We start from the raw sequence: 24,910 nt of genomic DNA, 5'->3' as shown, positions 1-24,910 counted from the left end.
ATGTGCGTATCAGCCAGAACCTCAATCTGAAGTGAACACCAACATTATAGAATTCAAAATTTCATTCCTCTCTATTGATTGTAAAGAGTACTAGATTCAGCGAGAAACCGCTGATATTGTTAATTATGAAGATACTTAATACCTAAATTACGTCAGCATTTTACCTAACTCATCTTTAACTATCCCAGTAATAGTGTTTCCTATTGAGAACTAACGGAACCATTTAAAAGTTTGTCAAATAGTTACATCTTTGGTTTTTATTTAGCCTATGGCGTGGTTAGAAATTTCGCTTATACTAACAGAATATGATAGGTCAGATATCTTTGAAGATTAAAGCACCTATTCGAAGAACATCTACTTTCTAGGATTTCCTGTACTCATAATGGTAAATTGTTTACGTTTCCAGCACCGGTTTTTGTCGTGGTTTCGCCTGTGTTCCAGACGTAGGAAACGTAAATCGGTACGTGGAACACTTTACACTATATTATTAAACTATTTATTAATACAATATAATTTGAAGAAAGTGTATATTTTTGAAATTATTAGTATAATATTATTCCAAATATTAAAAAACCGATGTCATAAAATATTATTTTTCATTATATGTTTTTCTTTGTAAGCGAAGTGAATGGTAAATGTTTCTTCAATGTAAAATTCTTCGAAATTTGCTTTTATTCGCAAACAAGACTTCCATTGTGATGTTCTCTTTCTTTGTCAGGTGAATTTTAAGGAACTTAATGATATGATAACAGATTATATGAGCTCCTATTATGCTAGCTCCAGTTTCGTGAAATGGCCCATAAATTTTGCTAAGAACTCTCTTCTTTAAGAACAGGGTTCTTTTATATGACACAGATGTCAACTCAGAATTTTCAACTTTCCTTCTTTCCATGCTTTGGAATTTTAATACTTTTAAAGCCCGTCACCCTCGTCTGGATGGGAATCTGCATACCTCAAAACTGATGACTAGCACTCAGGAGGCCGTAATTGTGTGTGATTCTTCACGGAACATCTGCCAATTGAACAGAGAATTGAGCTTGAGGAAGGTGTCATTTGGTTAAAATATTTTGATTGACAGTAACTGTTAGAATTTAGACATCATACTTGCGCCCTCTTCTGCCCCTTTTATTCAAATAACATGGAATATTGTGGCGATATTCTCCTTTTTTGTCTTAACACCATGAATTAATTGAAGTTTTGTTTAATGAAGCAGCATTTGACAGTGGAAAAGATCAAATATCTCCATTGTTTTTACACATATAAATATGAAGACTAGGATGCTATTCATAGACATTTCGCTAGTCCGCGCTACGAGAATGCTAAACTAGCCCCGGCTATCGACTGGTTACTTGTACGGAATTCATATTATATTATATCGCTAACACTGGTTTATGAATACGAAAAACGTTGGTTCGCCGATCATCCACCGGAAGTCCGCGCTAAGAATGTCTATGAATACGGCCCTGGAAAAAAAAGAAAGAATAGTTCTTATTCGTAACTGAGATTCGAAATGAGCTATAGACTGTATATCCCTATTAAGTATATAATTTGGAAAGAGCTGACACATTGCACATGAGATAGATAAGTAGTGTAAATAAAAAAAACGATATGACATAGTTGCGCCCCGCTGTCAATTGGGAGGCCTAGGCATGGCATAGTTGCGCCCCGAAGAAACCAGGTAGCAGAATGGACATGGCATAATTGCGCCCCGAAGAAACCAGGTAGCTGAATGGACATGGCATAGTTGCGCCCCAATGGACATAGTACACACGAGAGTTATTGTCATAATATAAACAAATTACATACAAATATTACAGTGATAGCTGCATTGAAATCATGTAGCCCTAGCATATGATCAATTTTACTATTTAAAATACCGGTAACACTTTTTTATCGATCACACACAATAAATGAACTGCATTTTTTGTTTGTACATCGATATCTTAACCCTACGGTATAGGGTTTCGAAAATTGAAACTTAGAACCATTGTGAATTATTAACTCTTTACCCTTTTCACTAAACTTAACATTCATTTTAAATTAACCTCTATATACGCAACAGACGGTGTGAAAATCACTAACAAAATGTCAAGACTGCTTAGGCCCCATATTCCAACAGGTCATTCATTTCAATATGTCAGTTAATAAAGTACTACCAACTTCATGGTGTCCATTTTAACGGTAGGCTATTGATAATTACTGCATAAACAGTAGAAAAACAGTTAATAAAGTACTGCCAACTTCATGGTGTTCATTTTAACGGTAGGCTATCGATAATCTATTCATAAATAGTATAAATATAGTTAACAAAATATTGCCAACTTCATGGTGTTCATTTTAACGGTATCGATAATGAATATTAAATCTCATAAGAAATCAATAAGGTTGGTTGATTACAAGGCTCGGGTTTCCGTAGTGTATTTTTCTCTACCTATTTCATCGGGGCGCAACTATGTCATCCCCTTTTCTCTACCTGATGGGAACAGGGCGCAACTATGCCACAAAACAGGGACCCTTTTTTATCTGCTGCATTTTATCTGACCGTGGGGCGCAACTATGCCCTGCCCAAAAAAACATAACTTTTCAGGAGAAAAAAAAAACTGGTCTAATAAATAAAATCGATGTAATGCTAAAGTTAAAAATACAGAAGATACTATTATCGTAAAAGATATAGCTATTGATATTCACGCTGTAGTTTTCCAAGTTTTGTTGATATGGGGAGAACAGTAGGGATTTAATTTGAATTTGTGCATTTTTTTATAATATGGAAACTAAATATATTTCATATTTTGGCATCAATATTATGATAACAGTGCTTCAAAGGTTACAAACCTCCTCTTCCACTCATCTAGATCTATAATTAGTACAAACACATACGTAGTGGTAATAATAATAATAATAATAATACTTACTTACTTACCTACTTACTTACTTACTTACTTATTTAATTACTTACTTACTTACTTACTGGCTTTTAAGGAACCCGGAGGTTCATTGCCGTCCTCGCATAAGCCCGCCATTGGTTCCAATCCTGAGCAAAATTAATCCATTCTCTATCATCATATCCCACCTCCCTCAAATCCATTTTAATATTATCTTCTCATCTACGTCTCAGCCTCCCTAAAGGTATTTTTCCCTCCGGCCTCCCAACTAACACACTATATGCTTTTCTGGATTCGCCCATACGTGCTACATGCCCTGCCCATCTCGAACGTCTGGATTTAATGTTCCTAATTATGTCAGGTGAAGAATATAATGCGTGCAGTTCTGCGTTGTGTAACTTTCTCCATTCTCCTGTAACTTCATCCCTCTTAGCCCCAAATATTTTCCTAAGAATCTTATTCTCAAACACCCGTAGTCTCTGTTCCTCTCTCAAAGTGAGAGTCCAAGTTTCACAGCCATACAGAACAACTGGTAATATAACTGTTTTATAAATTCTAACTTTCAGATTTTTTGACAGAAGACTGGATGATAAAAGTTTCTCAACCGAATAATAACACGCATTTCCCATATTTATTCTGCGTTTAATTTCCTCCCGAGTATCATTTATATTTGTTACTGTTGCTCCCAAATATTTGAACTTCTCCACCTCTTCAAAAGATAAATTTCCAATTTTTATATTTCCATTTCGTACAATATTCTGGTCACGAGACATAATCATATGCTTTGTCTTTTCGGGATTTACTTCCAAACCTATCTATTTACTTGCTTCCAGTACAATTCCCGTGTTTTCCCTAATCGTTTGTGGATTTTCTCCTAACATATTCACGTCATCCGCATAGACAAGCAGCTGATGTCACCCGTTCAATTCCAAACCTTCTCTGTTATCCTGGACTTTCCTAATTGCATACTCTAGAGCAAAGTTAAAAAGTAAAGGTGATAGTGGATCTCCTTGCTTTAGCCCACAGTGAATTGAAAACTCATCTGACAGAAACTGACCTATACGAACTCTGCTGTACGTTTCGCTGAGACAGATTTTAATTAATCGAAGTAGTTTCTTGGGAATACCAAACTCAATAATAATAATAATAATAATAATAATAATAATAATAATAATAATAATAATAATAATAAAAATAATAATAATAATATTAATAATATAATAATGACACTAACTTACAAATGGCTTTTAAGGAACCCGGAGGTTCATTGCCGCCCACACATAAGCAGAACATCGGTCTCCATTCTGAGCAAGATTAATCCAGTCCCTACTGTACCATCATATCTCACCTCCCTCAAATGTATTTGTGACCATGCGGAGGGTAGCGTAGTCGATATAGCTCTGGTCTTCTGTGCTCGAGGTTGCGGTTTGACCCCGTCCCAGGTAGATGCATTTAAGTGTGCTTAAATGCGACAGGCTCATGTCAGTAGATGTACTGGCATGTAAAAGAACTCCTGCGGAATAAAATTCCGGCACACTGGTGACGCTCATATAACCTCTGCAGTTACGAGCGTCGTTAAATAAACATAATTTTTGCCACGCTTAGGGATGCCAATTCCGAACTCATAATTTTACAGGATAAATAAAATCTTGACTTGCTTGAAAATGTTATTTCTGGATTTTAGAATGATGATTATTTTTACGTTCAATGTTACTTACCGTAACTTTAAAGCCAGAGAAGAGCAATTCATAATATTAACTTGAAATCGTTGTAAAATGTTGAAATTATTTCTATCGACAACAAACTTTTGTTTTAAATGTTAGATTTTCAATTCTGACGTAGAAAGAAACAAAAACAGAAAATTAATTGAGGGCCCATTCGTATGCAGGACCACATTTTAATATTATCCTCCCAAGTACACTTTGGTTTCCCCAACGGTATTTTCCCCTCAAGCCAACTAACACTCTGTATGCATTTCTAGATTCACCTGTACGTGCTACATGCACTTCCCATCTCAAAGAAATTCATTTAATGTGAAGAATACAATGCGTGAAATTTTGCGTTGTGTAACTTCTGCATTCTCCTGTAACTTCATTCCTCTTAGACCCAAATATTTTCCTATGCACTTTATTCTCGAATATCCTAACCTCTATACCTCTCTCAAAGTGAGAGTCCCAGTTTCACAACCATACAGAACAACCGAATAATAACAAACATTTCCCATATTATTCTGCGTTTAATTTCCTCTCAAGTGTCAGTTATATTTTGTTACTCTTCCTCCACGGTATTTCAGTTATCCCACATTTCAAAGGATAAATTTTTAATTTTTATATTTTAATTTCGTACCATGTTCTAGACACGAGACATAATCAACTACTTTGGGGGGGTTATTTACTTCCAAACCTATCTCCTTACTTGCTTCAACTAAATTTCCCGTGTTGTGCCTCATCGTTTATGAGTTTTCTCCTAACACATTCATGTCATCCGCATAAAGAAGGAACCGATGTAACTCGTTCAATTCCAAGCCCACCCAGTTTTATTGGACTTCCATAATGGCATATCTACAACGAAGTTAAAAAGTAAAGGTGATATTGCATCTCGTTGATTTACACCCAATGAATTTGAAAAGCGTAAGACACAAACTGGCCTAAAAGGACTCTGCTGTAAAATTCACTCAGGCATATTTTAATTAATGGAACTAGTTTCTTGGAAATAATAAATTGAATAAGAGTATTAAGTAAAACGTCTCTCTTAACAGAGTCACATGAATTTCTTAAGTCTACGAATAACTGATGTACTGTGCCCTTTTACTCCCAATATAATAATAATGCTTACTTACAAATGGCTTTTAAGGAACCCAAAGGTTCATTGCCGCCCTCACTTAAGCCCGACATCGGACCCTATCCTGTGCAAGATTAATCCAGTCTCTATCATCATGTCCCACCTCCCTCAAATCCATTTTAATATTATCCTCCCATCTACGTCTCGGCCTGCCCAAAGGTCTTTTTCCCTCCGGTCTCCCAACTAACACTCTATATGCATTTCTGGATTCGCCCATACGTGCTACATGCCCTGCCCATCTCAAACGTCTGGATTTAATGTTCCTAATTATCTCAGGTGAAGAATACAATGCGTGCAGTTCTGCGTTGTGTAACTTTCTCCATTCTCCTGTAACTTCATCCCACTTAGCCCCAAATATTTTCCTAAGCACCTTATTCTCAAACACCCTTAACCTATGTTCCTCTCTCAAAGTGAGAGTCCAAGTTTCACAGCCATACAGAACAACTGGTAATATAACTGTTTTATAAATTCTAACTTTCAGATTTTGTGATAGGAAACTAGATGATAAAAGCTTCTCAACCGAATAATAACACGCATTTCCCATATTTATTCTGCGTTTAATTTCCTCCCGAGTGTCATTTATATTTGTTACTGTTGCTCCAAGATATTTGAATTTTTCCACCCATTCGAAGGATAAATCTCCAAGTTTTATAGTTCCATTTCGTACAATATATTGATCACGAGACATAATCATATACTTAGTTTTTTCGGGATTTACTTCCAGCCCTATCTCTTTACTTGCTTCAAGTAGAATTTCCGTGTTTTCACTAATCGTTTGTGGATTTTCTCCTAACATATTCACGTCATCCGCATAGACAAGAAGCTGATGTAACCGGTTCAATTCCAAACCCTGCCTGTTATCCTGAACTTTCCTAATGGCATATTCTAAAGCGAAGTTAAAAAGTAAAGGTGTTAGTGCATCTCCCTGCTTTAGCCCGCAGTGAATTGGAAGAATAATAATAATAATAATAATAATAATAATAATAATAATAATAATAATAGTACTTAAAATAATAATTATGATATTTGTAATAACAATAATAGAAATAATCTGCATTTTCTTCTTAGTTCTCTTTTGTCTGGTGCTGGTTTTTTTTATGAATTATTCAAATTCATCTGGGGAAAGAAATTTCAAATATGGCACTGTTTCGTCAGAAATCACTTTTGCCACATCTTCATACAAATTCTCAATCCTCCCGTTGTGTTTTGCTGTCTTCTCATTATAGTATAATCCTTGGCTGTCTTCATTATAATTATTAATATTTATTGCGGATCGTGTTAGTAACAGGAATATAGAGAATTTAGTTTCTTAATTCTTTAATTTTATTTGAGTAGAAGTTCTTAGATATACTGTAAGTTATAAATTTTAGGCAAAATGTAATTGAGAAATATCAATAGTAATAAATAAAATTTTAAGCACTTTACGTTACTCAATTTGAAGGTTCTTATATGTATTGAACACTGAAATATAAAAGTCTTTATATGTCTTACGGATGTGATTGGGGTCTATGGTAGTCATAATATCAGATTTATTACGATCTGATAATTTAATTTTCTTTCAAATGCTTTCCTCAATTTGCATGGCACTTGTCGTTGCTGAGACTGAAGTTTCCTTTCGTTTACTATTATGCATACTCTTCTTATTCATAAGATGATGGGAAAAGGAATACCGTGGGATTGATTGAAGACCCCAACATTTTTCAAGTAAAACTTTTTCTGGTCATTGGGGATTTTTTGAGAACACTGATGTTTACATTTAAACTTACTACGAAGTGTTAGAAAATTTTTTTAGGCCTGAAGAAGATTCCACGATTTTGTAAAATGCCTACTAGTCTTCTTTTAATTTCGTTTTGCAGGATACTTCCGATACAAAGCAAGATCCAACAACAGAATCCTTTGCCTCGAGACATGACAAGGTGAGTAACTCTTCTATGTATTTGAAGTAGTATGGAAGTTGCGTACATGTAGGGAGGGGGATTTGAAATTCACCTGAATCGTTTTTCTCTAATAGATTCCCACATTTGATAAGCATTTATTATATTCGTTCCCTAGCTTAGTGCTGTTATCAAACTGGACGGTGTACATAAGTTAAGTTCACACAACTTAATCACTTACTAATATTTTACTAAAGATTTCAAGAGAGAAAGTATTATTTGATAATGCTTTTGGAGATATATTAATGAAGTTAATTTTGAAGCCAAAATCATTTATCAAGAGATATAATTTTACGATGAAGAAATTTCCTTTGTGATAAAAAAAACTATCAATATTTTTTTAGTTCTTTGTGGTTCTTCCTATTTCGTAAACTGTAATGAACTACTACTTCACATATGCTATCAAGAAAAATATTACGGATTCATAATACTTCGAAGGAAGTACTCCGCCAAGGCCAAATGTACAGTTTTAAGCTGAAACATATCAGTTGTAAGTGATCAATATAAGTAGTTTAAGATTACATGCTCAAAATCCTGCTACTGCAATCAGTTGAAGCTTGTGATAAGGGATGAAGGAGTTCCATCTAAACAAATCGGTGTATGCCACGCAAGAAAGTTGAAGAGATCTCATCTGACTGCAGTAGAAACATTTTGTTCCTTTCTTAAAAAAAAAAAATAAATAAATACAAATTCAGTACTATACAGAATTAAAGAATGAATTACTGAACTGCGTTCAGCAAAATTACTTTCATATAGAAAAAATAATAAATAAGGAAAACTAGGGTGTTACTTTTAGACAATACTGCCAAAGTGTGAATGATCGAATTAAATGCCTTCGTGATGTTTCACTGTTATTTAAGGAAAACATACCGAAAGATAATATCCTTGCATTTATGTTCGAATACTAATAAAATCTTGTTTAATATTTTTTGGATATAGATTATCAATCTAAAATATATTGATTATAGGAGTAATTTATTTCCTGTGATGATGATGATGATGATGATGATGATAATAATAATAATAATAATAATAATAATAATAATAATAATAATAATAGCCAAGCGGGTAGAGCAACAAGTTAATATTAGTAGATTCAATATCCTGAAATAAAAGGGAAAAGAAACTAAGCAACATTATCGAGGTCGAAATTTCAAATAGGTTTTCCACTTAAGAAAGCTCTGATGAAGTTGAAGAGTTAGATGTTAATAGTATGTGGGAAAATATCAGAGATAGTATCAAAACTGCAGCTGAGCAGAGAATAGGTTTTTATGAAACTAAGAAAATTAAATCGTGGTTTGATGATTGTTGCACGGTAGTAGAAAGAAAGAAACAAGCAATTCTTACAGGATCTAGTTGAGGAGGATAGAGACAATTATTTCAGTGATAAACGGGAATAAAAAGAGAGTTTACTTGAAAGAAAAACTGAATGAGATAGAAACAAATAGTAACAATACGAACATTCGAGATTTATATGAGGGTATAAAGAGATTTAAGAACGGATATCAGGCAAGGATAAATGTGGTAAGGATTGGAATGGTGACTTACTTGCAGACTCTTCTCATTCAATTCTGAACAGATAGAAAAACTATTGTTGGCAATTACTAAATGAATCAGGAATTTGCAAAAGCGATCAAGTCCATATTTCTTTGCAAATTGAGTTTATATCCGTTTCTGGCTCTCCATACATTCTTTCTGGATTTCGGCATTAAAAGGAACCACTTTTTATAGAATGTACACATTAAATTGTGTATCAACATGTTTGGACTGTTATAAATCCAGATCCATACAAAAAGGTTTTATGTTGTGTTCTTAAAATTTACATTTTCGGGCTTGGTCCCTTTTGCATATTCCTTATTCAAATGTACATAGGTCAAATAGAAATGATCGATACGAATTTCAGATAGAAACTGCTGAGCCATTTATATCCGAACCAACATTTTCTGAGGTCGAAATTGAGATAGAAAATCTGAAAAAAATACAAGTCTCCAGTTATCGATCAAATTCCAAAAGAATCAATACAAGACGGCGGAAGCGCATTGCCTAGCGAAATTTATAAGCTTGTACTTGCTATATGGGAAAAGGTAATTATACCAGAACAATGAAAGGGGTCTATAATTGTACCTATTTTTAAAAAGGGCTACAAGACTAACTGTAGTGTCTTTAAGGAATAACTTTGTTGACGTCGTTCAAAATTTTGTCCAATATTCTTTTGGGAAGATTAACTCAATATGTAGATGAAATTATTGCACATCATTAGTGCTATATTAGGCGTAATAGATCGACTATTAATAAGACTTTGTATTCGACAGATATTGGAGAAAACATGAGAGTATAAGGGTACAGTACATCAGTTATTCATAGATTTCAAAAAGGCATATGATTCGGTTATGAGAGACGATTTATATAATATTCTTATTGAATTTGGTATTCTCAAGAAACTAGTTCGATTAATTAAAATGTGTGTCAGTGAAACTTACAGCAGAGTCCGTATAGGCCAGCATCTGTCTCATGATTTCCTAATTCATAGCAGGCTAAAGCAAGGAGATGCACTCTCACCTTTACTTTTTAACTTCGCTCTAGATTATGACATTAGAAATGTTCAGGATAACAGACAGGGTTTGGAATTAAAAGTGTTACATCGGTTTCTTGTCTATGCAGAGGACGTGAATATCTTAGGAGAAAATCGAGAAAGGATTAGAGAAAACACGGAAATTTTACTTGAAACAAAGAAAGCGATATTTTCAGAAGTAAACCCCAAAAAGACAAACCATATGTTTATGTCTCGTGACGAGAATATTGTACGAAATGCAAATATAAAAATTGGAGATTTATCCTTCGAAGAGCTAGAAAAATTGAAATATCTTGGAGCAACAGTAATAAAAATATAAATGGCATTCGGGAGGAAATTAAAATCAGAATAAATATCGGAAATGCGTTTATTATTTGTTTGAGAAGCTTTTGTCATCTAGTCTGCTATCAAAAATCCTGAAATTTAGAATTTACAAAACGGTGATATTACCGGTTTGTCTGTATGGTTGTGAAACTTGGACTCTCACTTTGATAGAGGAACAGAGAGTAAGGGTGTTTAAGAATAAGTTTCTTTGGAAAATATTTTGGGCTAAGAGGGATGTTGTTACAGGAGAGTGGAGAAAATTACACAACGCAGAACTTGTGACATTATATTCTTCACCTGACATAATTAGGAACATTAAATCCAGACGTTTGAGATGGGCAGGGCATGTAGCTCGTATGGACGAATCCAGAGTGTTAGTTGGGAGACTGAGAGAAAAAGACCTTTGGGGGGCCGAGACGTATATGGGAGGATAATATTAAAATAGATTTGAGGGAGGTGGGACATAATGATAGAGAATGGATTAATTTTGTACATGTACAGGATAGGGACCGATGACGGGCTTATGTGAGGGAGGCATTGTACCTGCGGGTTCCTTAAAAGCCATTTGTAAGTAAGTAATAATAGTAATAATAATAATAATAACAAAATTAATAATAATAATAATAATTATTATTATAATAATAATAGTGGTAATAATATTAATGATAATGCAGACATTGATCAAGATGATACTATTTTTTATTCTCTTTTACCTAAGTTTTTTATTGTGTGAATCCTTTTGTTTCACTCAACCAGGACTGCAATTAAAATACATAATAATAATGTTAATAATAGTATTAATAATAATAATAATAATAATAATAATTTAATCATAATAATAATAATAATAGTAATAATACTAGTAATAGTCTTTGCTTTGTTCTTACTACCTTTTAGACTGTTGCTCCATTTAATATTATAAAATATTATCTTTATATATCTGTGGACAGAAATTTCAAATAGCCTATGACTTATTTTGTCAAAGATAACTTTTGCCACATCTTCCTGTTTCACTCTCTTTTCTTTACAATATATTCCTCTGCTGCCTTGTTAAATATTGTTAATATTTATTGTAGTTTTTCTTGGTTAGGTATATAGGGAAATGAATTACTTAATTTTTAATTTGTATATGAATAGATGTACTTGCAGATAAGTTGTAAAACTTAGACAAAACATAATTGAGAAATAGTAATAAAAGAAAAAGAAAATTTAAACACCCAACATTACTAAATTTCATCATTTCTGTATTTGGCACTGAAATATGAAAACCTTTTATGCTTTAGGTACATGATTAATGTCTATGATAGTCATATTATCAGATTTCTTGAGGTTTGATAATTTAATTTTCTATGATACTTTTTGTTGCTGAGACTGACGGTTCTTTTTATTTACTATTAAGCATAGTATTCTTGTTCTTAAGATGTTAGGCAAGATAACTCTATGAGATTGATTGAAAGCCATAGTACATTTCAAATAAATCTATTTCTGGACATTGGGCGTTTTCTGAGAACACTGAAGTCTACATTCCACCCTACTAAAATGTGTACGCATCTTTCGTTCTGGAAAATTCTTTAGGCCTGAAAATGATTTCACAATTTTGTACCATGCCTGATATTCTTCTTCCTCATTTCGTTCGCAGGATAACACTGACTTAAACGAGCATGAGGAGAGCTATGACACATCAGGATATAGGCAGTGGGTGAGTAACCCTTACATGAATTAAGGCACGGTCACACATCGCTACTTTTGCAGCGCAACTTTTGTACTGCAGCTGCAAAAGTTGCGTGTCGTGTTCACACGTAAGCCAAAAGTAGCGCGCTGCACGCTACTTTTCGTGCTGCGCAACCCGAGTGCTGCAAAAGTTGCAACTGGAGGTTGCGAGTCTGTTCACACACAAGGCGCTACTTTTGCAGCCGCAGTCATGCTGCAGGTTTCTATCTGCGTGTTAACTTCTCGATATACATTTTGTGGTTATGTTCGCATTATTAAGAAACTCATGCGAAAGATTCCTTTTCTATTATTTGTTTTTCTGTCGTATCTAGTATTCAAAATTGACATTATTTTTACTGTAAAGCTTTTAAAAACGCCTATTTACTTAAATGATAACCAACAGTATATTCACTTAATCAATGTTGGCAACCATCCTGTTTGGAACTACGCTACGGAAAATTTAAAAAATGAATTATATCGTCAGCAATTATGCTCAGACTGTGTTGTGTATTTAATAACTGTTACAAATAATTTATTTTCATCACATTTAACATTAAAATATATCCCTACAATAAAAGTGTCATTCGCACATTTGGGTGGTAACACTGGTCGCAACCGCAGCAAAAGTTTCAACAAAACCGATATCAAAAATGCTGCGGCTGCAACCCTGAGAACCCTGTTCACACGTCGCTACTATTAAGCAGCGCGCAGCATGGAAAAGTAGCGGGCAGCAGGTTCGGCAGCCGCTACTTTTCGGGTTGCACCGTTGTTCACACATCGCAGTACAAGAGTTGCGCAGTTTTTTGTACTGCAGCGCTGCAAATGTAGCGACGTGTGACCGCACCTTTAGAGTGGAAGTTGTGTACATGTAGAGAGGGGCATTTCGAATTCACCTGCGTCGTTTTTTCTCTAAGACATTTCCACATGTGATAAGCAATTATTCTGTTTGTTCTCTTGCTTAAAGCTGTTGTGGAACTGGACGGTGTACATAAGTAAACTGCACACAATTTATTCACTCATTAGCGTTTTACTAAAAATTTCAAGGGACAAAATATCATTTCATAACCTCTTTGGAGATATATTTTAATAAAAATAAATTTAAAGCCATAACCATTGTAACAAGAGGTACAGTTTAACGATAAACATATTTGCTTCATAAAAGAAAACAGCATGAATATTTTTTAATTGTATTTGGTTCTTTCTATCCATTTCATAAACTGTAATGAACTACTACTTCACATATGGGATAAATAACAATATCATAGATTTCATAATACTTCGAAGAAACTAACCCCGCCAAGGTCAAATATTTTATTTAATCATTTTATCCTGTAACCACTACAGGTTGCCATTGACAAAGAGTACCATGATACAATAAATACAGCAAATGTCTTGAGGCTTAGTGATATATTGTTGTTAGAGTGAAAAATAACAATTTGAATTATGTTGAAACACATGCTAATAAAACGAAATAACGTCGAGAAGATGCGAATTAAAGTCCTGGTCCATATATATGATGCATGAAAATTGTAATTGATCCTTTGAGTTTTGCAATCGTTAGGTCTCTTAAAATATCTTTATACAGGCCAAAATGTTTACAGAAGTCGACTAGGAATCGAGATATGGTTCTACGAGCTCCTCTCATTAGTTCCGTAATGACGATTGATTACAGATGGTATTGGTCCTTATAAAAACTGATGAAAGGTGCATATATATTCCTTTTTTCCTCGTGTAGTTTTTCTGGCTGGTGTTCATGCGATTGGAATCTCACAGTAGGGTCTATGATGTAACCTTCAAGAGAGGGGGGTTTAAATGCAATTATGTCGATTCTTCGATTACTGCCCTCACTGGATATGCCGTGTACTTCTTCATATACTGAATAGCCTTTGTTCCTTAAGGCAGTTGCTATTATAGATATTACTGTATGATGCCGCGTATTTCGTAGAAGTTCACCGTGTGGATAGGTCCCCCAGGACATGGGCAAGAGTTTCAACCTCCCTGTCGCAACGTCGACAGAGATTACTGCCCGAAGACCTGCCAGGTACACTACGCACAGCTGATACGTTCGCATTCATCTTGATTGCTTCCCTCCACTCACTACAGGAAAGACCCTTGTGATTCCGGATCCACTTATTGGCCGAGGTATATTGTTGATATCAGAGCACGCCTGTGCCTTTATGTTTTTTCTGGCTCCAGTTCTCAAACGCTTTTTATCTTAGTACTTGCCGTACCTTTGCGTATCTACAGTGCCGTATTTGTCTAAAATATTTTGTGATTCGGGGATATTGAGTGCTGTGAGACAGGATGTAATTTCTTGGGTTAATTGCCTTGTAGCATGTAGGAAGGAATTATTTGATTTAAGCAATATCTTACATGCATTTATATGTTGTAAGTATAATTCCCATGCCGAACAAAATAAATCTAATCCCTTGAATTTTGTGTGTGTATGCAACATATATATAGGAAGGTCGTTAGGCAGTTGCAATATTTCTTTCAGCACACGCCTTATCATAATATTTGCATCCAGAATGAATTTATTACAAACATTTTTTGGAAGCTCTGTCTGAAATAATATATATTACTGTAGTCTAGGACAGATTGAGGTGTTAATGATGTATTTTTGATCCGCTTATAAGTGTGGTGAAGAAATAAGCAATTCTACGTTTGTTCTTAATTTAGTCAATGTTGAAAGATGATCAAAATTAATCTCGTCATAAAAATTGACTCCTAGATAGCGAATGAAGTCACCTTTTTGCAAACCAGCTATTTCATTTCCAGACGAGATGTTGAAATTTTCTTCAAACAGCTGACCCTTTTTAATACACATGCCTTTACACTTGTTAATGTTAATATCTAGTCCAATTTCATGGAATTGTTTAACTGCATGATTGAAGAGTGCTAAAGCAGGTTTTTTGTCTTTACCAATGATAACAATATCATCTGTGAAGCCCATTACAGTTAAATTGATCTTCAGATGGACTTAAGTTAAATCCATTCTGAGTAGTCATGCCTGTTCACTAAGTTCGTTCAAAATATGATCAATACATAGATTGAAAAAGAGTAGATAACAAAGGGGAACTTGTGACACACTTCTGACTGTGGTGATGGGTTTTGTTTTTTAAGCTAAATCATATTCTCATAGTTATGAAACAAAAGGTATAAATTGTTTGAACCAAAATGCAACACTGCTACAGTATTTAATCATAGTAGTAATTTAGGCCCAAGAATATATAACAAATTTATATTTAAATATCTTAATCTTGTCAATTCTAATAGTTCTAGTATTAAATTTAAAAAGTTAGGAATGGCTTTTATAAAAATTTAAAAATTGTAAATTTAAATTTATATATTCTAATTGCATAGTAGAAATAAGACAAATTTTATTATATACGTCTTAATTTCAGTTCAGGAATCCGCCCCTGAGCACAAGTTCTACTCTTTCAGGGGCGAGCTAAAGTTTTCTGTATATATTATATTTTATGTTACAATTATTAGCAAAATAAATAAATATACAAACAAATAAATAAATAAATAAATGAATAAATAAATACATGCATACTTAAATAAGTGAATAAATAAATAAATAAATAAATAATTAAATAAAACTTTCTAAATGACCAATGTAACTAGTTTAAGTTTACATGCTCATAACCCTGCTACTGCAATCAGTTGAAACTTGTGATAGAGGATGAGAAAGTTCCATCTAAGCCAGAAAAAAATTTATTAATAAAAATTTATTAAAACTAATTTTAAACAATTTTAATGAAACCGGTATCATACAGAATTAACGAATGAATTTTTGAACTGCATCAAATGAGCAAAATTACTATCATATTATAGAAAAAATAACGAATAAGGAAAACTACAGCGTTGCTTTTAGAGACCATGGTCAAGGGATGAATGATCGAATTAAATTCCTTCGTGATGTTTCAATATTATTTATGCTCGACCATGCCGAAATGTACTAATTATACAACTGGTAGCAGTCCTTTAATGCACGTCATTAAAGTACACCTACTCATTAAAGTACAGGTCTTCAGCCAATGATAACTCAGCTTACATGTGTTCAGCCAATGACAAGTCAGCTTTGTACCATTATAAAACCGCAAGTATCGATTATTCTCGGATATGCAATCGAAAGAGAATTAGCTTTGTCACGGAGGCTGGAAATCCAATACTGTCGCAGAAGGTTATGTTCTGTTACTATAATAATTAGCTTTAATTGTAAATAATATTCAAATAAATTCAATTTGTCATCTCGTTATTCAATGTCGAATTCAATAATCAAGGTTATAATATTATAATATTATCAACTTTAACGGGACTACGTCAAGGTCAATGACATTATTATTGCTCGGAAAAAATCAATACTTTCGCGTCTGCGCACATCTCACAATTCACGACCTAGAACAAGGTCACTTCCGACCTTGTCAGATACAAATAAAATGTATACATCTCAATACCGGTAATTTCAAGTTAGAAATATGGTCGAGCATAAAAAGTCGTATGAAACTCGCCTATAATGGTAATTAAGAAACTCGTATGAAAATTATGAAACTCGCTTGCGCTCGTTTCATAAATATCCATACTCGATTCTTAATTACCATCATTATAGGCTCGTTAAATAATGTACTATTAAGGAAAGTTACCTAAAGAAAATATTTATCCTTAAATTCATGTTCGAATATTCATATAATCTTACTTCATGTTATTTGGATGTAAACTATTAATATACTCGTAAAATATTACGGTTTCAGGACTAATTTCCTGTGCTTTTCTTCTGCTACGAAGTTAAGTACACAGACTCTAATAATAATAATAATAATAATAATAATAATAATAATAATAATAATAATAATAATAATAATAACAATAATAATAATAATAATGAACATGTTAATGGTAATAATGATAATGATTACGTTAATGATAATAATAATAATGTTAATGATAATAATGATAATATTAATAATAATAATGATGATAATAGACTGAGCTTCGGACAATGACGTAGAAACTAGTCAGACGGGTAATTCTATGTTATTAACACAGTATAAAACACTTATTATTCGTTCAATAACATTAACCAGTGATAATAATAAAAAAATTATTTTATTTTACCTGAGATATCTGAGACTTTGAGGTCTTTTCTATACTCAACCAGGTCTATAATTATTGAAAATAGATACGTAATAATAATATTTAGAATAATTTAAAATAATAGTTATAACAATGGTAGTCTAGACTTTCTGAGTACTTATTTTTAGGCTGTTGCTTATATTTATGAGCTATTCAGTTTTATCTTTATATGTATGTCTGTGGTAAGGAATTTCGAATATGACTCATTTTTGTCAAAGATCACTTTTGCCACATTTTCATCCCAAATTTTTAGTCCCTTCTTTCTGTTCCTCTGTCTGTTCATTCCAGTACTGCCCTTTGCTCTCTCCGCTTTAGAATTGTTTGAAGCATCCTTCATTTCTCAGGATTTTATAGAACTGAAGCTTACTCTATTATATGATCTAGTCGTCTCTGATGTAACGAAATTCTTCAGGAATTCCTGAACAGACTCACTTTGAATCAATGACGACATTATTTTTTAGGGTAGATTTCTTTTTTTAAGCGATGTGGGTTTTAAACATAAACAACAGACTAACAAGTGAAGATCAGAATCAATTTTAGGACCTCTGAAAACCCTAACATCTAAAACTATATTCGCCAGCTTATAGATAAATAGATGGATTTATTGAGTAATATTATACATACCGATTTTATATTATCATAATTTTCTCTAAAATCCAATGCACGGGTCTTCTGACCGTACGTGCTTTGTACCTAAAACAAGTTCTACTTTGTAGGTTTCACTCCCCTCACCTATGATTATATCCAACCACTCTCTAAAGAACACACATATTAAAATGAAAATGACACAACAAAACACATTATATAATATATCCTAACCTAAAACAGACATAAAGTGTATAATTGGGTAAATACCGTTATCCTTCGTCAGTTTGTGTCGCAAACTTCAACAGCTGAAGTTCTAATCTGTCTCGCCTTCAAGAGGAACCATTCAGTCTTTAGTTCGTATTCTCTATTCTACATGAGGCCGAGACATGCAAGCGAGCTCCTGTTGTGATTTAGCATCGAGGGTGGTAGATATTTTCTTCGTACATGTTCCAATTTGACACTGTAATAAAATATGTTTATAGGAGTCCCTTTCTTTGCACAGTGGACAAAGTCGCTCTCCTTCTTCGTTGACAATTTTATTACACTTCCATGCCCCCAATCTTAAATTTGATAAACCTGCTCTACTATTTTATCTAAAACTATATTCGCCAGCTTATATCTTCCTTATGAGATGTGATAGCTATAGAATTCCTGCCGGTTGGTTGCCAGCCAATAGGGATCTAGTCTAGTAGCAGGGCTGCTACCAAGCGTGTAGAGAGGCATATCAGGTACTTACAGCATATTTTCTCTATCGCCATGATTCTGTCTCCAGAGCCTCGTTTGTAAAATAAGGTTATACCACGGAAGGGTGGGGATGGAATTTGTTAAAGAGAAATTCACCTAATGGAAGTATAGCTATAATTCAAAATAATGGTACAACTAGATTGTATATTGTTTGACTCTTACAACTTCTTCAGGGAATAATCTGCAACGTTCTGTTTAAACTTTCATCTAAAGTTCTCGTTTTTTGTGGAAAATATTCTGTACGGAGCAAAATGTGTTGAAATAATAAATTGTTGGAAAAAGTTAACAGCTTTACATATTTAGTTTTCAAGCTTTCATTTGTTCAAGAACTTGATATGCGAGATAAAATTGTCAAGTAGAACAGTACTATGGGAATAACTCTCCTCGGGTTCTCAGCCAGGTGAGTTAGAGATTTGCTTCCAAGCTTTCGACGGCTAGCTCTGCCATCTTCTTCAGGGAATGAAGAAGATGGCAGAGTTAGCCGTCGAAAGCTTGGAAACAAATCTCCAACTCACCTGGCTGAGAACCCGAGAAAAGTTATTCTACATCAAACACCGGGAAAGCCTCAAGTCATACAGTACTATGGGAATTTAATAATGTATTGAAGCCATCCTAATTGCGAAGATATACTATATTATCACTTTATAAAACATTATCAAGACTTGTATTAAGTTACGAATGTGAAACGTGAACAAAAGGAAGAATGAAGGAAGCATGAGAAGAATGGCAGGGTATAAATAAATGGGCCGTTAAAGGAATGAGGATGTGTTACAATAATTAAAATAAATCCTCTAATGCCCTACATTGAGGAATAGCACATCTAATGGTTCAATCAATTACGTCGAATCTTCTCGAAGAGGATACAACAGGTCATGTACTACCTGTGGTGGGGAGCCATAAACTGATATGTGCAAATTTGAAACTTTACAGGAGACGTTTTTGAAAGTTCGGAAAGATACCAAAATCCAGTTAATGCTCCTAATAATTTAAAAATTTAAAGTGTCCTTGTAAAATAGTTTTTAAACAAACCACAAATAGCAATACATGATTTTTATAATTAACTTTTGCTGTAAAAAATAATCAATTACATACGAAGTTTTGATAGGTAATGTATTTTCAGATATAGAGGGTGATTCACGAGGAAAGGTAAAAAATTTATGATGCGACTTCTGAAGTAATTCTGAGTCAAAATATTCATATGAATATAGGTCCGTTTTCGAACGGTTACGGAGATACTGCTCTTTGATTTCAGGAAAAATTCTGAGATTCCATTGTACTAACTCTCATTTAGACACAGATAACGGACAAATTTCTAGACGTAGTGGTCGATTTTTTCGCACATTTTCAAAGGTACCTCCTTCTGCTTCAATGCACTGTTGCGCTCGGGCGTGAATGGCACTCGTCGCTCGGGACAGATGCATGTGGCTGTTCTTTATGCCGCATCCAAAATACGGTCGATTAGCGCTTCTTCTGTTTCCCATTCCTTTGCTATATCAAGTCTTTCATCCAACCCCATATACAGTAAGTACCCTTCGATATGGTACCCTTCTGTTCGGAAAGCGTCGTTCATATTCAGCGACGGCACGCAAGGAACTTCCATCGCACAAACCATACATATACACAATATCGACATATCCTTTAGTCGAAAATTTATAAGGCATCCTGAAAAACACAACTTAACAGTTCCGATAACTGTACCTGTATAACTACTGAACTGCTGTGAACTAATGGGAGTGTATTTGTGTTATCTGCGAGTTCTGTGTCATTACATCAGACAAAGGCAGGCGATTGGACATTTGTAATTTCCCACCAACCGGTTTCTTTTTCTTATCTACATCGCTCACAATGCAGATTCCAATGTTATGTCATTCATTGCGGTCGATGACCTTGCGCCTATTTCACGAGTGTACAAATTACAAATTACATGCAAGAAAAGTTACAGATCTACAAATTCACAAATTTTTGTTTCACAAAGACATTCTTGTAAATTTGTAAGTGAAGTAGAAAGTAACAGGTTCAAGGCCATGATAATTGTGATTTGTTTACAATTTTACAAATGGTTTGTTACAAATTTTGTAACAAATTCTTATCCTACTCTTGGAGGTTATACCGCATTATTTTAGATCCTAAAATTGTCTGAAGTGTGTTTTGTTAAAAGAAAAAAGGCATGTATTCTTCTTCTGGTGTTGATGAACTTAATATTTATCAACATAATCGACGTAGAAGAATATTTAGAGAAATAATTAATGTTAAATTTGAAACTTCAGCGAAGTTTAACCACAGATTCGAGAAACGTAATTGCTACTAAATGATGATAATGCGCTGGTGGATCTCAATACATTAATGGGAGATGTTTAAATGACTTACAAAAAGTCCATAGTTATTCTTTATTACATACATCACATTTAATTGTAACGTTGTTCAATTTTTTATGCATTGAACAAGTTGTAGATTTGAAATTAAAACCATCTTCTTAGCCGGGTATTTACCAGAAGGTATCGCTTCAGTAGCAGGGTGTCATTTAGAGAAATTGGACAGATATTTAAAGTGTCACAATTCGCTTATACCAGCGTTTCTCAAACTTTTTAAAGTGGGCACCACTTTTTTAAGTCAGAACAGATCTGCGGACCACCTTATTCTTATTCTCTTCGAAAGCAAATTTATCATTTTTGTAGCATATTTTAATGCCAGTTTACTTGTATTTTAAAACGTAATTAATTAATTAGAATAAATTTATTTCAATTAATTTTATATTAGTATTAATTAATTAAGTTAATGTTAATAGAAGAAAATTCATTTTAGTTTTTTTTAATAATTCAAGTCGATTAGAGTTTGGATAATATTTAAATGTTAATTAAAAAATTAAGTAAATATTAGTACTCACATTAATACTGTAATCCGACAGGTTTACTTTTTACACTTCTGTGTTTCAATTTTGAGAGTTTCATACACTCGTTTGAAAGCACTTCGTAACAAACAACGCACCGAGGTTTTGTTTCACTCTCATTGCCACGCCAAGTAAATCCAAGTTCCAAATAACTCTTGTTATATTTACGAAAGTATTTTTTTTCTTTGAACAGCTACCACTAGGACTAGATATTTCGTTCGTGGCACTAGAATCACTGATATTAATATCTTCACACACAGCTTCTGAATTATTAGCACTGCCTAAATGAAGCGTCTCATCATATTCCTTTCTTTTCAAAGATGTATAATGGACACTATTTAACAGAGACATGGACAACTACCACATAAGAAGGATTTTAAACAAGTAACAGGCAAGCGATGAATCAATACTGCTCAGAATGTGTTGTAAGTTGCTTGTGATTGGCTGCAAAAATATAATTAGAAAGGTATTATAATTTGTATTTCTGGATCTGATTCGTCCGGATTTTAAAATAGGCGGAGTCTAAAATTTCTTATATCATCCAGGAAAACAGAAATAAAAAAAACATGTCCGATTTTGAACAAGTAAAGCTGCAATTTGGCAAGTTGTACTATTGGTGTAAGTACTGGGGAAAAAATGAAAGGCGATTGCCATGATTGTGTCATTTTCAAGCTCTGAGATTTTCAGCTATGGTGTGATACGCAATTCGTTTGAATTTTATTTTTTCTTCTGTCTTTTTCGAAGGACCACAAGAGCAGACCTCGAGGACCACAGGTGGTCCGCGGACCATAGTTTGAGAAACGCTGGCTTATACTAACCAGGCCACTAAAGCACAATCCTTACTAACAGAATTAATAAAAACAGTGGAATATTGCATTTAGTCCACTGTTGTCCTTTGTTCCTCTAAACATTTAGCTTAAAAAGTGTTAATTTCAAATGTCCAATATGTTCAATGCACAAATATGTTGATATATATGACATCTTCGAAGACCGGAGCGTGACAGACGACTTTGTGGCGATGAAATTCGAGATAAGAACCGCCATGGTATGGTGATTAATTATGGAGTTATGAGAGGCAATACCCAGAAGTCAAATGGAGTAATAGTTACTTTTGATCCACAGCGTTTAGTAATTGAAGTAAAATGTCAAAAACACAACAACGGTGTGATGTGTGCGACATGTACCCATCTGTCCCTGAAATGGTCTGATATCTCGGTTTAAACGCAACAACTGCGAAGAAAATAACTGTAGTTGGTTTGTTTTCAAGTACTGCACAGCGAGTTCTCTGTGCAATGTCACAGTTTAAATTGGCATTACAATACTTACCTGTTTCTCATTTTGCAGTAAGTTAAGCACGTGATGTTTACATTGCGAACGTCTCGCAGACGCCGGTTTTCAAAATGTGTTGTGCGATTCACCCGATGTTCGGCGTTGGACCAAATCCTAGCAAACCTGTGTGCGTCATGCTTGGAGTAAGGAAGTGTAATTTCGAAGTGCGGGATGTTTGATATGGACAAGTCGGAGTCACAGTCTGAACTGAAACCTTCAATACAAAAGCGTTTCACACGGAAATAATATTTGATCCAATAGACAATTGGGAAAAATTGCGAAATAGAATATTGGTTTCTATCTTATTTATGCATGCTTTGATGTGGTTTATTACGCCATGGTCTTCGAAGATGGAATTAATTACAGTTGTTCTGACGAACATGGGAGTAGATTGTTTTCCTGGTTTGTTCTTATTAGCATTAGTGATAAATCAATAAGTACTGCTGGCATTTACCGACGCAGTGCTATGTTTTTAACATGATTTATAATAGTTTCTTTTCCTCTTCTAGGTTGTTCCACGGGAGGACGTAATAATTACCAGCGTCTATAACAACGTAAGTAAATATATATGTATACAGGTAATAGTATATATTGCTTAGAGGCTCTTCCTTAATAGCAGTACCACTGCGGCCCGTATCAAATGTGCTTACTGAAAAAAAAATTGAAAAATAGATTTCATTTTAGAACACAGGTGTTGATACCGGTTTCGGACTATATGCATTACTTTAAATATATCAATTTTCTTCAATCTCCACAATTGATACAACGAATTATTGCATCTTTTTTATCCACCTCCCTTAATGCATAATCATTCATAGGCACACATATTCCCGTCAGATAGAATTTGTTATTCGCGCATGCATTATCGGTAATTTAATTGTTTTGTGAACAGCTATTTGACGGCAGTATTGATAGAATTTCCCTAGGACCTAAAATGTTGTTTCATCAGCTGCTTGTCTATTCTAATGACGCGAATTAGTTAGGAGAAAATCCACAAGTTTATTAGGGAAAACACTGGAATTTCATTTGAAACAAGTAAAGAGATATGTTTGGAAGTAAATCCCAATAAGAAGAAGTATACAAATTCATTATGCCTCGTTACCAGAACATAGAAGGGAATGGAAATAGAACAATTGCAATTTATCCTTTGAAGATGTGGATATATCTTGGAGCAACAGCAGCAAATAGAAACATAAATCAGGAGGAAATTAACGCAAAATAAATATGGGAAATGCCTCTTATTATTCGGTTGAGAAGCGTTTCTCATCCAGTCTGCTCTCAAAAAAGCTGAAAGTAAGAATTAATAAAACAGTGATATTACCAGTTGTTCTGTATGGTAGCGAAACTTGGACTCTAACTTTGAGAGGGGGACAGGGGCTAAGGGTGTTTGAGAATAAGATACTTAGGAAAATATTTGGGGCTAAGAGGGATGAAGTTACAGGAGAATGGAGAAAGTTACACAATACAGAATGCACGGATTGTATTCTTTACGTAGCATAATTTTGGACAATACATCCAGACGTTAGAGATGAGTAGGGCATGTAGCACGTATGGGTGAATCCAAAAATACATATAGAATGTTAGTTGGGAGTCAGGTGAGAAGAAGACCTTTGGGAGTCACAGACGTAGTTGGTATGATGATCATTTTAAAATGAATTTGAGGGAGGTGGAATGTGATGGTAGAGACTGAAATAATCTTGCTCAGGAAGGGACCGATAGAAGGCTTGTATGACAGCGGCAATGAACATTCGTGTTCTCTAACAGCCATAAGTAATTAAGTGAGGGCCTATAGTGTTTAATTAAAAATTAATGCTACAAGAAAGACAATTTCTCTTATGTCCAATATTGCAAACACACCATGTAGCTCCAGTATATAATACGAGTATTAAATGTGGTTGGAAAGTTCAGATCATGTTTTGCAATATTTTGCAAATTCACGATTTATATCAGTTTTACAACA

At 34.0% G+C, this 24,910-nt stretch overlaps 1 long non-coding RNA gene across 1 annotated transcript; it reads left to right on the top strand.

Annotated features, from left to right (window-relative positions):
- Window positions 1-410: 410 nt before the first annotated feature.
- LOC138693842 (uncharacterized) lies at window positions 411-23,505 on the top strand. The gene is made up of 4 exons (XR_011330534.1): window positions 411-460; window positions 7,580-7,639; window positions 12,193-12,252; window positions 23,460-23,505. It is a non-coding gene; the product is annotated as an uncharacterized lncRNA (long non-coding RNA).
- Window positions 23,506-24,910: the final 1,405 nt, after the last annotated feature.

The sequence above is a fragment of the Periplaneta americana genome, unplaced genomic scaffold (assembly GCF_040183065.1).
Source record: "Periplaneta americana isolate PAMFEO1 unplaced genomic scaffold, P.americana_PAMFEO1_priV1 scaffold_23, whole genome shotgun sequence".
NCBI classification, from domain to species: domain Eukaryota; kingdom Metazoa; phylum Arthropoda; class Insecta; order Blattodea; family Blattidae; genus Periplaneta; species Periplaneta americana.
Note: the sequence above shows the minus strand (reverse complement) of the source record. Positions and strands in the feature narration are given on the sequence as shown.